Source organism: Pan troglodytes, chromosome 18, assembly GCF_028858775.2.
Source record: "Pan troglodytes isolate AG18354 chromosome 18, NHGRI_mPanTro3-v2.0_pri, whole genome shotgun sequence".
NCBI lineage: Eukaryota > Metazoa > Chordata > Mammalia > Primates > Hominidae > Pan > Pan troglodytes.
In genome coordinates, this window is record NC_072416.2 from 698,845 (window position 1) to 718,818 (window position 19,974).

Here is a 19,974-nt window from a genome sequence, read left to right on the forward strand (position 1 = left end):
TATAAACATGGAAATATCCACACCTCTACCTGTATAAACATGGAAATATCTTCACCACTATCTGTATAAACATGGAAATATCTACACTGCCATCGGTATAAACATGGAAATATCTACACTGCCATCTCTAAACACATGGAAATACCTACACCGCTATCTGTATAAGCATGGAAATATCTACATCGCTATCTTTATAAACATGGAAATATCTACACCGCTATCTGTATAAACATGGGAATAACTACAACAGTATCTGTGTAAACATGGTAATATCTACACAGCTCTCTGTGTCAACATGGAAATATGTACACCGCTATCTGTGAAAGATGAAAACATGTACACCGCAATCTGTGCAAATATCAAAATATCTACACCGCTATTTCTGTAAACATGGAAATATCTACCCCGTTATGTGTATAAACATGGAAATATCTACACCGCTATCTGTAAACATGGAAATATCTACACCACGATCTCTATATACATGGAAATGTCTACACCGCTATCTGCATAAACATGGAAATATCTACACCGCTATCTGTATAAACTTGGAAATATCTACTCTGCTATCTGTATAAATATTGAAATACCTACAACGCTGTCTCTATAAACATGGAAATGCCTACACCGCTATCTTTATTAACATGGAAATATCTACATGGCTATCTCTATAAACATGGAAATATCTACACCGCCATCTGTATAAACATGGAAATACCTACACAGTCATCTGTATAAACATGGAAACGTCAGCACCACTATCTGTATAAACATGGAAATATCTACACTGCCGTCTGTATAAACATGGAAATATCTTCACCGCTATCTGTATAAACATGGAAATATCTACACAGCTATGTCTATAAACATGGAAATAGCTACACTGCTATCTGTATAAACATAGAAACAGCGACACCGCTATCTGTATAAAGATGGAAATATCTACACTTCCATCTGTATAAACATGGAAATATCTTCACCGCTATCTGTATAAACATGGAAATATCTACACAGCTATCTCTATAAACATGGAAATAGCTACACTGCTATCTGTATAAACATAGAAACAGCGACACCGCTATCTGTATAAACATGGAAATATCTACACCGCTATCTCTATAAACATGGAAATAACTAAAACGCTATCTATATAAACATGGAGATGTCTATATCGCTATCTGCATAAAGATGGAAATATCTCCACCGCTATCTGTATAAACATGGAAATATCTACACCGCCATCTCTATAATCATGGAAATATCTACACCGCCATCTGTAGAAACATGGAAATATCTACACAGTCATCTGTATATACATGGAAATATCTACAACACCATCTCTATAGACATGGAAATATCTATACGAGCATGTGTATACACGTGGAAATATCTACAGAGCCATCAGTATAAACTTGGGAACATCTGCACCGCTATCTGTATACACATGGAAATACCTACACCCCTATCTCTATAAACATGGAAATATTTACACCGCTATCTGTATAAACATGGAAACATATGCACCATGATCTGTATAAAAATGGAAATATCTACACCGCCATCTGTATAAACATGAAAATATCTGCACCGCACTCTGTATAAACATAGAAATATCTACACTGCCATCTGTATAAACATAGAAATACCTACACAGTTATCTGTATAAACATGGAAACATCTACACCATATCTGTGTAAACATGGAAATATCTACATCGCAATATGTGTAAACATGGAAATATCTACACCGCAATCTGTGCAAAGATGGAAATATCTAAAACGCTATCTGTGTAAACATGGGAATATCTACACCACTGTCTGTATAAACATGGAAATATCCACACCGCTATCTGTATATACATGGAAATATCTACGCCGCCATCTGTAAAAACATGGAAATATCTACACCGCAATCTGTATAAACATGGAAATATCTACATCGCTATCTGTATAAACATGGAAATACCTACACCGCTATCTGTATAAACATGGAAATATCTACATGGCTATCTCTATAAACATGGAAATATCTACAACACCGTCTGTATAAACATTGAAATACCTACACACTCATCTGTATAAACATGGAAATATCTACACCACTATCTGTATAAACATGGAAATAACTACACTGCCATCTGTATAAACATGGAAATATCTACACTGCCATCTGTATAAACATGGAAATATCTACACAGCCATCTCTATAAACATCGAAATATCAACACTGCTATCTGTATAAACATGAAAATAGCCACACCGCTGTCTGTATAAACAGGGAAATATCTACACTGCCATCTTTAAAAACATGAAAATACCTACACAGTCATCTGTATAAAAACGGAAATATCTACAATTCCATCTGTAGAAACCTGGAAATATCCACACTGCCATCTCTATACACATGGAAATATCTACACTGCCCTCTGTATAAACATGGAAATATCTACACCGCTATCTCTATGAACATGGAAATACCTACACAGCTATCTGTATAAACATGGAAATATCTACACCGCTATCTGTAGAAACATGGAAAAAACTACACCGCTATCTGTATAAACTTGGAAATATCTACACCGACATCTGTATAAACATGGAAATAACTCCACCGCTATCTGTATAAACATGGAAATATCAAAACAGATATCTGTATAAATATGGAAATATCTACGCTGCTCTCTCTATGAACATGGAAATGTCTACACCAATATCTGTATAAATATGGAAATATCTACATGGCTATCTCTATAAACATGGAAATATATTCACCGATATGTCTATAAACATGGAAATGTCTACACCGCTATCTTTATAAACATGGAAATATCTACACCGCCATCTGTAAAAACATGGAAATATCTACACCGCTATCTGTATAAACATGGAAATATCTACACCGCTATCTTTATAAACATGGAAATATCTACACCGCTATCTGTATAAACATGGAAATATCTACAAACCTAGCTGTTTTAACGTGGAAATATCTACACCGCTATCTGTGTAAACATGGAAATATGTACACCACTATCTCTGTAACGATGGAAATATCTACACCGCAATCTGTGCAAATACGGAAATAGCTACACCGCTAACTCTGTAAACATGGAAATATCTACACCGCTATCTGTATAAACATGGAAATATGTACACCGCTATCTGTATAAACATAGAAATATCAACACCGCTGTCTGTATAAACATGGAAATATCTACACCGCTATCTGTATAAATATGGAAATATCTACACCGCTATGTCTATAAACATGGAAATGTCTACACCACTATCTGTATAAACATGGAAATATCTACACAGTCATCTGTATAAACATTGAAATATCTACGCCTCCATCCCTATAAACATAGAAATATGTATAAACATTGAAATACCTACACAGCCATCTGTATAAACATGGAAATATCTACACCGCTATCTCTATAAACATGGAAATACCTACACAGCAATCTGAATAAACATGGAAATATCTACACCGCCATCTGTAAAAACATGAAAATATCTACACAGTCATCTGTATAAACATGGAAATATCTACACCTCCATCGGTATAAATATGCAAATATCTACACTGCCATCTTTATACACATGGAAATATCTACAGCACTATCTCTATAAACATGGAAATTTCTACATCGCTATCTGTAAAAACATGGAGATATCTACACGGTTATCTATGTAAACATGGAAATATCTAAAGTGCCTTCTGTATAAACATGGAAATAACTACAGAGTCATCTGTATAAACATGGTAATATCTACACCACCGTCTGTATAAACACGGAAATATCTACACTGCCATCTGTATAAACATGGAAATATCTACATAGCAATCTATATAAAAATGGAAATATCTACACCGCTTTCTGTATAAACATGGAAATATCTGCACCGCTATCTGTATGAACATGGAAATATCTACACCGCCATCTGTATAAACATGGAAATATCTACACCGCTATCAGTATAAATATGGAACTATCTAAAATGCCATCTCTATAAACATGGAAGTATCTACACCGCCATCTGTATAAACATGGAAATATCTACACTGCCATCTCAATAAATATAGAAATATCTACACCGCTACCTGTATAAACATGGAAATATCTACAACACTATCTGTGTAAACATGGGAATATCTTCACAGTTATCTGTGTAAACATGGAAATATGTACACCTCTATCTGTGTAAAGATGGAAATATCTTCTCCGCAATATGCGCAAATATGGAAATATCTACACCGCTATCTCTGTAAACATGGGAATATCTATACCGCTATCTGTATATACATGGAAATATCTAAACTGCTGTCTCTATAAACATGGAAATACCTACATCGCTATGTGTATAAACATGGAATTATCTACACTGCTATCTCAATAAACATAGAAATATCTAAAACGAAATCTGTATAAACATGGAAATATCTACACCGCCATCAGCATAAACATGGAAATAACTACGACATCTGTATAAACATGGAAATATCTACACTGCCATCTCTATAAACATAGAAACATGTACACTGTCATCTGTAGAAAGATGGAAATATCTGCACCGAGATCTTTATAAACATGGAAATATCCACACCTCTACCTGTATAAACATGGAAATATCTTCACCACTATCTGTATAAACATGGAAATATCTACACTGCCATCGGTATAAACATGGAAATATCTACACTGCCATCTCTAAACACATGGAAATACCTACACCGCTATCTGTATAAGCATGGAAATATCTACATCGCTATCTTTATAAACATGGAAATATCTACACGGCTATCTGTATAAACATGGGAATAACTACAACAGTATCTGTGTAAACATGGTAATATCTACACAGCTCTCTGTGTCAACATGGAAATATGTACACCGCTATCTGTGAAAGATTAAAACATGTACACCGCAATCTGTGCAAATATCAAAATATCTACACCGCTATTTCTGTAAACATGGAAATATCTACCCCGTTATGTGTATAAACATGGAAATATCTACACCGCTATCTGTAAACATGGAAATATCTACACCACGATCTCTATATACATGGAAATGTCTACACCGCTATCTGCATAAACATGGAAATATCTACACCGCTATCTGTATAAACTTGGAAATATCTACTCTGCTATCTGTATAAATATTGAAATACCTACAACGCTGTCTCTATAAACATGGAAATGCCTACACCGCTATCTTTATTAACATGGAAATATCTACATGGCTATCTCTATAAACATGGAAATATCTACACCGCCATCTGTATAAACATGGAAATACCTACACAGTCATCTGTATAAACATGGAAACGTCAGCACCACTATCTGTATAAACATGGAAATATCTACACTGCCGTCTGTATAAACATGGAAATATCTTCACCGCTATCTGTATAAACATGGAAATATCTACACAGCTATGTCTATAAACATGGAAATAGCTACACTGCTATCTGTATAAACATAGAAACAGCGACACCGCTATCTGTATAAAGATGGAAATATCTACACTTCCATCTGTATAAACATGGAAATATCTTCACCGCTATCTGTATAAACATGGAAATATCTACACAGCTATCTCTATAAACATGGAAATAGCTACACTGCTATCTGTATAAACATAGAAACAGCGACACCGCTATCTGTATAAACATGGAAATATCTACACCGCTATCTCTATAAACATGGAAATAACTAAAACGCTATCTATATAAACATGGAGATGTCTATATCGCTATCTGCATAAAGATGGAAATATCTCCACCGCTATCTGTATAAACATGGAAATATTTACACTGCTATCTGTATAAACATGGAAATATCTACAACGCTATCTGTGTAAACCTGTAAATATCTACACAGCTATCTGTGTAAACTTAGAAATATCTACACTGCTATCTGTGTAAAAATGGAAATATCTACACGGCAATCTGTGCAAAGATGGAAATATCTACAACGGTATCTCTGTAAACATGGAAATATCTACACTGCCAACTGTATAAACATGGAAATATCTACAACGGGATCTGTAGAAACATGGAAATAACTAAACCGCTATCTGAATAAATATGGAAATATCTACAACACTATGTCTATAAACATGGAAATATCTACACCACCATCTCTATAAACATGGAAATATATACACTGCCGTCTGTATACACATGGAATTATCTACAGAGCCATCTGTATAAACATGGAAATATCTACACTGCATTCTCTATAGACATGGAAATATCTACACAGCTATCTCTAGAAACATGGAAATATCTACACCGCAATGTCTATAAACTTGGAAATATCTACACTGCCATCTCTATAAACATGAAAATATCTACACCGCCATCTCCATAATCATGGAACTAACTACACCGCCATCTGTATAAACGTGGAAATAACTACACCGCTTTCTGTATTAACATGGAAACATCTACACTGCCATCTGTATAACGATGGAAATATCTATACTGCGAGCTGTATAAACATGGAAATATCTAAACTGCTATCTGTATAAACATGGAAATACCAACTCCGCTATCTGTATAAACGTGGCAATATCTACACCGCTGTCTTTATAAATATGGAAATATCTATAACATTATCTCTATAAACATGGAAATACCTACACCGCTATCTGTATAAACATGGAAATATCTACATCGATATCTCTATAAACATGAAAATATCGACACCAACATCTGTATAAACATGGAAATATCTACACCGCCATCTGTATAAACATGAAAATATCTACACGGCCATCTCTATGAACATGGAAATATCTACAATGCTAACTGTATAAAAATGGAAATACCTACACCATTATCTGTATAACCATAGAAATATCTACACCGCTATCCCCATAAACATGGAAATATCAACACCGCTATCTGCATAAACATGGAAATATCTACACCGCTACCTGTTTAAACATGGAAATATCTGCACCGCTATCACTATAAACATGGAAATACCTACATCGCTATCTCTATAACATGGAAATATCTACACCGCCGTCTGTATAAACATGGAAATATCTACAGCGCTATCTGTATAAACATGGAAATATCTACAACGATATCTGTGTAAACATGGAAATATCTACACCGCTATCTGTGTAAACATGGAAATATATACACCGCTATCTCTATAAAGATGGAAATATCTACACCACTATCTGTATAATCGTGGAAATATCTACACCGCTATCTGTATAAACATGGAAATATTTTCAACGCTATCTGTGCAAACGTGGAAGAATCTACACAGCTCTCTGTGTAAACTTGGAAATATCTACACCGCTATCTGTGTAAAGATGGAAATACCTACACCGCAATCTGTGCAAAGATGGAAATATCTACACTGCTATCTCGGTAATCATGGAAATATCTTCACCGCTATCTGTATAAATATGGAAATATCTACACGGCGATCTGTATAAACATGGAAATATCTACACCGCTATCTGTATAAACATGGAAATATCTTCACCGCTATCTGTATAAATATGGAAATATCTACACCGCTATATCTATAAACATTGAAATATCTACACCGCTGTCTCTCTTATCATGGCAATATCTACAACGACATCTGTATGAACATACAAATAGCTACACAGTCATCTGTATAAACATGTAAATATCTACACTTCCATCTCAACAAACATGGAAAATCTAGACAGCCATATCTATACACATGGAAATATCTACACAGCCATCTGTATAAACATGGAAATATCTACACCTCTATCTCTGTAAACATGGAAATTCCTACACCGCTATCTGTAGAAACATGGAAATATCTACACTGCCATCTGTATAAACATGGAAATACCAACACTGCTATCTCTATAAACGTGGAACTATCTACACCGCTATCTGTATAAAAATGGAAACATCAACACCACGATCTGTATGAAAATGGAAATATCTGCACCTCCATCACTATAAACATGAAAATATCTACACTGCCATCTCAATAAACATGGGACTATCTACAAAGCCATCTGTATAAACATGGAAATATCTACACTGCCATCTGTATAAAGATGTAAATATCTACAACGCGAGCTGTATAAACATGGAAAGATTTATACCGCTATCAGTATAAACATGGAAATACCAACACCGCTATCTGTATATACTTGGAAATATCTACACCGCTATCTGTATGAACATGGAAATATCTACAAAGCTATCTCTATAAACATGGAAATACCTAAACCGCTATCTCTATAGACATGGAAATGTCTACACCGCTGTCTCTATAAACATGGAAATATATACACAGCCATCTCTACAAACATGGAAATGTCTACAATGCCATCTAAATAAACAAGGAAATATCTACACTGACATCTATATAAACATGGAAATATCTACATCGCCATCTGTATAAACATGGAAATATCTACACTGCCATCTGTAGAAAGATGGAGTTATCTACACTGCGATCTGTATAAACGTGGAAATATCTACACCATGATCTGTATAAAAATGGAAATATCTACACCCATATCTGTAAACCTGGAAATATCTACACCGCTATCTGTGCAAAGATGGAAATATCTACACCGCTATCTCTGTAAACATGGAAATACCTACACCGCTATCTGTATACACATGGAAATATCTACTCCGCTATCTCTGTAAACATGCAAATATCTACACTGCTATGTCTATAAACATGGAAAGATCTACACCGTTATCTGTATAAACATAGAAATATATATAGCGCTATCTGTATAAACATGGAAACTTCTACACCACGATCTGTATGAACATGGAAAGATCTACACCGCTATCTCTATAAACATGTAAATATCTACACTGCTATCTGTATAAACATGGAAATATCTACACCACTATCCGTATAAACATGGAAATATCCACACTGCCATCTGTATAAATTTGGAAATATCTACACCGCTATCTCCATTAACATGGAAATATCTACACCGCCATCAGTATAAACATGGAAACAACTACACAGCTATCTCTATAAACGTGGAAATATATACACCGCCATATCAACAAACATGGAAATATCTACAGCGCCATCTATATAAACAAGGAAATATCTACACTGCCATCTATATGAACATGGAAATATCTACACCGCTTTTTGTGTAAACATGGAAATATCGACAGTGCCGTCTGTAAAAAATGGAAATATCTACACTGTCATCTGTATAAACATGGAAATATCTACACCACCATCTGTATAAACTTGGAAATATCTACACCGCCATCTGTATAAACATGGAAATAGCTACACAGTCATCTGTATAAACATGGAAATATCTACATCACCTTCTGTATAAACCTGGAAATATCTACACCGCCATCTCTATAAACATGAAAATATCTACTCCTCCATCTCCATAAACATGTAACTATCTACACAGCCATTTGTGTAAACATGGAAATATGTACACCTCTATCAGTATAAACATGGAAATATCTACACTACCATCTTTATAAACATGGAAATATCTTCATCGTGACCTGTATAAACATGGAAATACCTACACCGCTATCTCTATAAACGTGGAAATATCTACAGCGCTATCTCTATAAACATTGGAATATCTACACCGCTATCTCTATAAACATGGAAATCTGTACACCGCCATCTCTGTAAACATGGAAATATTTACACCGCCATCTACATAAACTAGGAAGTATCTACACCGCCATCTATATAAACATGAAAATATCTAAACCGCCGTCTGTATAAACATGGCAATATCTACACTCCCGTCTGTATAAAGTTGAAAATACCTACACCACGATCTTTATAAACATGGAAATATCTACACCACTATCTGTATAAACATGGAAATATCTACAATGCTATCTGTATAAACATGGAAATATCTACACCATGATCTGTGTAAACATGAAAATATGTACACCGCTATCTGCATAAACATGGAAATATCTACACCACTATCTCTAAAAAAATGGAAATATCTATACCACTATCTCTATAAACATGGAAATATCCACATCGCTCTCTGTATAAACGTGGAAACATCTCCACCGCTGTCTGTATAAACATGGAAATACCAACACCGCTATCTGCATAAACATGGAATTATATACACCGCCATCTCTATAAACATGGAGATAACTTCCCCGCCATTTACATAAACAAGGAAATATCTACACCGCCATCTATATAATCATGGAAATCTCTACACCGCCATCTGTATAAACATGCAAATGTCTACACTGCCATCTGTAGAGAGAAATATCTACACCACGATCTGTATAAACATGGGAATATCTTCATCGCTATCTGAATAAACATGGAAATATCTACAACGCTATTTGTGTAAACGTGGAAATATGTACACCATGATGTGTATAAACATGGAAATATCTACACCGCTTTCTTTATAAACATGGAAATATGTACACCGCTATCTGTGTAAACATGGAAATATCTACACCGCTTTCTGTATAAACATGGAAATATCTACACCACTATCTCTATAAACATGGAAATATCTACACCGCTATGTGTGTAAACATGGATATATCTCCATTGCTATCTGTATAAACATGGAAATATCTACACCGCTATCTGTATAAACATGGAAATACCTACACCGCTATCTGTTTAAACTTGGAAATACCTACACTGCCATCTGTATAAAGTTGGAAATATCTATACCGCGAGCTGCATAAAAATAGAAATATCTAAACCGCTATCTGTATAAACATGGAAATACCAACACAGCTATCTGTATAAACATGGAAATCCCTACACCACTATCGGTATAAACATGGATATATCTACAACACTATCTCTATAAACATGGAAATATCTACACCTCTATCTGTATAAACATGGAAATATCTACACCACTGTCTCTATAAACATGGAAATATCTATAATGCTATCTCTATAAACACGCAAATATCTACATCACTGTCTCTATAAACATGGAAATATCTAAACCGCTATCTCTACGAACATGGAAATATCTACACCGCTGTCTCTAGAAACATGGAAATATCTACACGGCTATCTCTATAAACGTGGAAATATATACACTGCTATCTCTAAAAACATGGAAATATCTACACCGCTATCTCTATAAACGTGGGAACATCGACACCGCTAACTCTATAAACCTGGAAACATCTACACGGCTATAAGTATAAATGTGGAAATATCTACACCGCTATCTGTATAAACATTGAAATATCTACACCGCTATCTCTATAAACATGGAAATACTTACACCGCTATCTGTATAAACATGGAAATATTTTCAAAGCTATCTCTATAAACATGGAAATATCTACACCGCTATCTCTATAAACATGGAAATATCTACACCACTATGTGTAAAACATGGAAATATCTACACCGCTGTCTGTATAAACATGGAAATATATACACGGCTATCTGTTTAAACATGGAAATATCTACACCACTGACTGTATAAACATGGAAATATCTACACCGCTATCTGTATAAACATGGAAATATCTACACCGCTGTCTCTATAAACATGGAAATATCTACACCGCTATCTGTAGAAACATGGAAATATCTACACCGCTGTCTCTATAAAACTGGAAATATCTACACCGTTATCTGTATTAACGTGGAAATACCTACACCGTTATCTGTATAGACGTGGAAATATCTACATCGCTGTCTCTACAAACGTGAAAATATCTACACCGCTATCTGTATAAACATGGAAATATGTACACCGGTATGTGTATAAAAGTGGAAATATCTGCACCGCTATGTGTATAAACTTGGAAATTTCTACACCGCAATCTGTAAAAAAGTGGAAATATCTTCACGGCTATCTGTATAAACGTAGAAATATCTACACTGCTATCTCTATAAACGGGGAAATATCTACACGGCTATCTGTATAAACGTGGGAATCTCTACACCGCTAACCCTATAAACGTGTAAACATTTACACGGCTACCTTTATAAACATGGAAATATTTACACCGCTATCTCTAAAAACATGGAAATATCTACACCGCTATGTCTATAAACATGAAAATATTTACACCGCTATCTGTATAATCATGGAAATATTTACACCGCTATCTGTAAAAACTTGGAAATATTTACAACGCTATGTCTATAAAAATGGAAATATCTACACCGCCATCTCCATAAACATGAAAATATCTACACTGTTGTTTGTATGAACATGAAAATATCTACACCGCTATCTCTATAAACATAGAAATATCTACATTGCAGTCTGTATAAACATGGAAATATCTACACAGCTATCTGTATAAACATGGAAATATCTATACCGCTGTCTGTATAAACATGGAAATATCTACACGGAAAGCTGTATAAACATGGAAATATCTAGACAGTCATCTCTATAAACATGGAAATACCTATACCGCTATCTGTATACACATGGAAATACCCACACCGCTATCTGTATAAACATGGATATACCCACACCGCTATCTGTATAAAGACGGAAATATCTGCACCGCTATCTTTATAAACATGGAAATATCTGCAACTCTATCAGTGTAAACATAGAAATATCTACACGGCTATTTGTGTAAACATGGAAATATCTGCACCGCTATGTGTATAAAGATGGAAATATCTACACGACTATCTGTAAAACGTGGAAATATCTACACTGCTCTCTGTATAAACCTGGAAATATCTACACCGATATCTGTATAAACATGGATATATCTACACCGTTATCTGTATAAACAAGGAAATATCTTCACCGCCATCTGTATAAACATGGAAATAACTACACCGCTATCTGTATAAATATGGAAATATCCACACCGCTATCTCTATAAACATGGAAATACCTACAACGCTTTCTCTATAAACATGGAAATATCTACACTGCAATCTCTATATACATGGAAATATCTACACCGCCATCTCTATAAACATGAAAATATCTACACCGCCATCTTCAGAAACATGGATGTATCTACACCACCATCTGTATAAACATGGAAATATCAACACCACTATCTGTATAAACATGGAAATATCTTCACTGCCATGTTTATAAACATGGAAATATCTACACTGCCATCTGTATAAAGATGGAAATATCTACACCGCGAGCTGTATAAACTTGGAAATATCTACACCGCTATCTGTATAAACATGGAAATACCAACACCGTTATCTGTATAAACATGGAAATATCTACACCGCTATCTCTATAAACATGAAAATACTTACACCACCATCTCTATAAACATGGAGATATTTACACCGCTATCTCTATAAACATAGAAATAACTACACCACCATCTCTATAAACATGGAAATATCTACACCGCCATCTGCATAAACATGGAAATATCTACACAGACATCTGTATAAACATGGAAATATCTACACTGCCATCTGTATAAACTTGGAAATATCTTCACTGACATCTGTAGAAAGATGGAAATGTCTACAAAGCAATCTGTATCAACATGGGAATTTCTACACCGCTACCTGTATAAACACGGAAACATCTACACCGCTATCTGTATCAACATGGAAATAACTACACCGCAATCTGTATAAACATGGAAATATCTACAATGCTATCTCTGTCAACATGGAAATATCTACACAGATATCTCTGTAAACTTGGAAATATCTACACGGCTATCTGTGTAAATTTGGAAATACCTACACCGCAATCTGTTCAAAGATGGAAATACCTACACTGCTATCTCTGTAAACATGGAAATATCTACACTGATATCTGTATAAACATGGAAATATCTACACTGCCATCTGTATAAACATGGAAATACCTACAGCGCCATATGTATAAACATGGAAATATCTACACCGCCATCTGTACACACATGGAAATATCTACACAGCCATCTGTATAAACATGGAAATATCTACAATGCTATCTCTATAAACATGGAAATATCTACACCGCTATCTGTAGAAACATGGAAATATCTACTTCGCTATCTGTATAAACAGGGATATAAGTCCACTGCTATCTGTATAAACATGGAAGTATCTACACCACTATCTGTATAAACATGGAAATATCTACACCGCTATCTGTATAAACATGGAAAAATCTTCTACGCTATCTGTGTAAACATGGAAATATCTACACAGCTATCTGTGTAAATTTGGAAATATCAACACAGCTATCTGTGTAAAAATGGAAATATCTACACAGCAATCTGTGCAAATATGGAAATATCTGCACTGCTATCTCTGTAAACATTGAAATATCTACACCGCTATCTGTATAAACATGGAAATATCTATACCGCAGTCTCTATAAACATGGAAATATCTCCACCTCTATCTGTATAAACATGAAAATATCTACACCGCTTTCTCTATAAACATGGAAATACCTACACCGCTTTCTCTATAAACATGGAAATATCTACACTGCAATCTCTATATACATGGAAATATCTACACCGCCATCTCTATAAACATGAAAATATCTACACCGCCATCTTCAGAAACTTGGATGTGTCTACACCGCCATCTGTATAAACTTGGAAATATCTACACCACTATCTGTATAAACATGGAAATATCTATACCGCGATCTGTATAAACATGGAAATATCTTCACCACGATCTGTATAAACATGGAAATACATACACCACTATCTCTATAAACATGGAAATATCTATACCGCCATCTGTATAAACATGGAAATATCTACAATGCCATCTTTATAAACATGGAAATATCTACACCGCGATCTGTATAAACATGGAAATATCTACACCGCGATCTGTAGAAACATGGAAATATCTACACAGCTATCTCTATAAACATGGAAATATGTACACCGCCATCTGTATAAACATGGTAATACCTAAAAAGTCATCTGTATTAACATGGAAATATCTACAAAGCAATGTGTATAAACATTGAAATATCTACACAGCCATCTGTATATACATGGAAATATCTACACCGCTATCTCTATAAATATGGAAATATCTGCACCGCCATCTCTATAAACATGAAGATATCTACACTGCCATCTCCATAAAGATGGAAGTATCTACTCCGCCATGTGTGTAAACATGGAAATATCTACACCACCATCTGTGTAAACATGGAAATATCTACACCGCTCTCTGTATAAACATGGAAATATCTACACCGCCATCTGGATGTCCATGGAAATATCTACGCCGCCATCTGTTTAAACATGGATATATCTACACGACCATCTGTGTATAGATGGAAATATCAACACCGCCATCTGTACAAACATGGAAATATCTACACCGCTATCTCTATAAACATGGAAATGTGTGCACTGCCATCTGTAAAAACATGGAAATACCTAAACAGTCATCTGTATAAACATGGAAATATCTACAATGCCATCTGTATACACATGGAAATATCTACACAGCCATCTGTATAAACATGTAAATATCTCCACTGCTATCTCTATAAACATGGAAATATCTACACCGCCATCTCTATAAACATGAAAATATCTACACTGCCATCTCCATCAACATGGAACTAACTACTCCGCCATCTCTATAAACATGGAAACATCTACTCCGCCACCTGTGTGAATAAGGAAATATCTACAATGCCATCTGTATAAAGATATAAATATCTGCACCGCGAGCTGTATAAACATGGAAATATCTACATCGCTCTCTGTATAAACGTGGAAATACCAAAACCGCTATCGGTATAAACATGGAAATATCTAAAACGCCATCTATATAAACATGGAAATATCTACACCGCTATGTCTATAAACATGGAAATACCTACACCGCTATCTCTATAAACATGGAAATATCTACACCGCGATCTGTATAAACATGGAAATATCTACACCGCGATCTGTATAAACATGGAAATATCTTCACCACAATCTGTATAACCATGGAAACATCTACACCGCTATCTGTATAAACATGGAAATATCTACACCGCCATCTGTATAAACATGGAAATATCTACACCGCGATCTGTATAAACATGGAAATACCAACACCGCTATCTGCATAAACATGGAAATATCTACACCGCCATCTCTATAAACATGGAAATATCTACAAAGCTATCTCTATAAACATGGAAATATCTACACCGCCATCTGTATAAACATGGAAATACCTACAAAGTCATCTGTATAAACATGGAAATATCTACAAAGCAATCTGTATAAACATGGAAATATCTACACAGCCATCTGTATATACATGGAAATATCTACACCGCTATCTGTATAAACATGGTAATATCTACACCGCTATCTGTATAAACATGGAAATATCTACACCGATATCTGTATAAATATGGAAATATCTAAACAGCTATCTCTATAAACATGGAAATATCTACAACGCCATCTGTATAAACATGGAAATACCTACAAAGTCATCTGTATAAACATGGAAATATCTACAAAGCCATCTGTATAAATATGGAAATATCTACACAGCCATCTGTATATACATGGAAATACCTACACCGCTATCTGCATAAACATGGAAATAACTGCACCGCTATTTGTATAAACAAGGAAATATCTACACCATGATCTGTATTAACATGGCAATATTTACACCGCTATCTGTATAAACATGGAAATGTCTACACCGTTATCTGTATAAATATGGAAATATCTACAACGCTATCTCTATAAATATGGAAATATCTACACCGCCATCTGTATAAACATGGAAATACCTATACAGTCATCTGTGTAAACATGGAAATATCTACACCACCATCTGTATAAACATGGAAATATCTACAATGCCATCTGTATACACATGGAAATACCTACATGGCAATCTGTGTATAGATGGAAACATCAACACCGCCATCTGTAAAAACTTGGAAATATCTGCACCGCTATCTTATAAACATGGAAATACCTACACCGCTGTCTCTATAAACATGGAAATATGTACACCGCTATGTATATAAACATGGAAATATCTCCACTGCTGTCTGTATAAACATGGAAATATCTCCACCGTTATCTGTATAAACATGGAAATATCTACAGCGCCATCTCTATAAACATTGAAATATCTACACTGCCATCTGTAAAAACATGGAAATATCTACACTGCCATCTGAATAAACATGGAAATATCTACACCGCCATCTCTATAAACATGGAAATATCTACACTGCCATCTGTAGAAATATGGAAATATCTACATCGCTATCTGTATAAACATGGTAATATCTACACCGCCATCTACATAAACATGGAAATATCTACACCGCCATCTGCATGTCCATGGAAATATCTACGCCGCCATCTGCTTAAACATGGATATATCTACACGACCATCTGTGTATAGATGGAAATATCAACACCGCCATCTGTACAAACATGGAAATATCTACACCGCTATCTCTATAAACATGGAAATGTGTGCACTGCCATCTGTAAAAACATGGAAATACCTATACAGTCATCTGTATAAACATGGAAATATCTACAATGCCATCTGTATACACATGGAAATATCTACACAGCCATCTGTATAAACATGTAAATATCTACACTGCTATCTCTATAAACATGGAAATATCTACACCGCCATCTCTATAAACATGAAAATATCTACACTGCCATCTCCATAAACATGGAACTAACTACTACGCCATCTCTATAAACATGGAAACATCTACACCGCCATCTGTGTGAATAAGGAAATATCTACAATGCCATCTGTATAAAGATATAAATATCTGCACCGCGAGCTGCATAAACATGGAAATATCTACATCGCTATCTGTATAAACGTGGAAATACCAACACCGCTATCGGTATAAACATGGAAATATCTACAACGCCATCTATATAAACATGGAAATGTCTACACCGCTATGTCTATAAACATGGAAATAACTACACCGCTAACTCTATAAACATGGAAATATCTACACCGCGATCTGTATAAACATGGAAATATCTACACCGCTATCTGTATAAACATGGAAATATCTACACAGCTATCTGTATAAATATGGAAATATCTACACAGCTATCTCTATAAACATGGAAATATCTACACCGCCATCTGTATAAACATGGAAATACCTACAAAGTCATCTGTATAAACATGGAAATATCTACAAAGCCATGTGTATAAACATGGAAATATCTACACAGCCATCTGTATATACATGGAAATATCTACACCGCTATCTGTATAAACATGGAAATAACTGCACCGCTATTTGTATAAACAAGGAAATATCTACACCATGATCTGTATAAACATGGCAATATTTACACCGCTATCTGTATAAACATGGAAATTTTTACACCGTTATCTGTATAAATTGTAAATATCTACACCGCTATCTCTATAAACATGGAAATATCTACACCGCCATCTGTATAAACATGGAGATACCTATACAGTCATCTGTGTAAACGTGGAAATATCTACACCACCATCTGTATAAACATGGAAATATCTACAATGCCATCTGTATACACATGGAAATACCTACACGGCAATCTGTGTATAGATGGAAACATCAACACCGCCATCTGTAAAAACTTGGAAATATCAACACTGCTATCCCTATAAACATGGAAATATCTACACTGCGGTCTGTATAAACATGGAAATATCTACACCGCGATCTGTATAAACATGGAAATATCTTCACCACGATCTGTATAAACATGGAAATATCTACACCGCTATCTGTATAAACATGGAAATATCTACAATGACATCTGAATAAGCATGGAAATATCTACACCGCGATCTGTATAAACATGGAAATATCTACACCGCGATCTGTATAAACATGGAAATATCTACACCGCTATCTGTAAAAACTTGGAAATATCTACACAGCTATCTCTATAAACATGGAAATATCTACACCGCCATCTGTATAAACATGGAAATAACTACAGAGTCGTCTGTATAAACATGGAAATATCTACAAAGCCATCTGTATAAACATGGAAATATCTACACTGCCATCTGTATATACATGGAAATATCTACACCGCAATCTGTATAAACATGGTAACATCTACACCGCCATGTATATAAACATGGAAATATCTACACCGCCATCTGTATAAACATGGAAATATCTACACAGCTATCTCTGTAAACATGGAAATATCTACACCGCCATCTGTATAAACATGGAAATACCTACAAAGTCATCTGTATAAACATGGAAATATCTACAAGGCCATCTGTATAAACATGGAAATATCTACACAGCCATGTGTATATACATGGAAATATCTACACCGCTATCTGTATAAACATGGTAATATCTACACCGCCATCTATATAAACATGGAAATATCTACACCGCGATCTGTATAAACATGGAAATATCTCCACCGCTATCTGTATAAACATGGAAATATCTACACAGCTATCTGTATAAACATGGAAATATCTACACAGCTATCCCAATAAACATGGAAATATCTACACCGCCATCTGTATAAACATGGAAACACCTACAAAGTCATCTGTATAAACATGGAAATATCTACAAAGCCATCTGTATAAACATGGAAATATCTACACAGACATCTGTATATACATGGAAATATCTACAACGCTATCTTTATAAACATGGTAATATCTACACCGCCATCTATATAAACATGGAAATATATACACCGCCATCTGTATAAACATGGAAATATCTACAATGCCATCTGCAGAAAGATGGAAATATCTACACCGCAATCTGTGTAAACATGGAAATATCTACACCGATATCTGTAAAAACATGGAAATATCTACACCGCTATCTGTATAAACATGGAAATATCTACACCGCGATCTGTATAAACATGGAAATACCTACAAAGTCATCTGTATAAACATGGAAATATCTACACCGCTATCTGTATAAACATGGAAATATCTACACCGCGATCTGTTTAAACATGG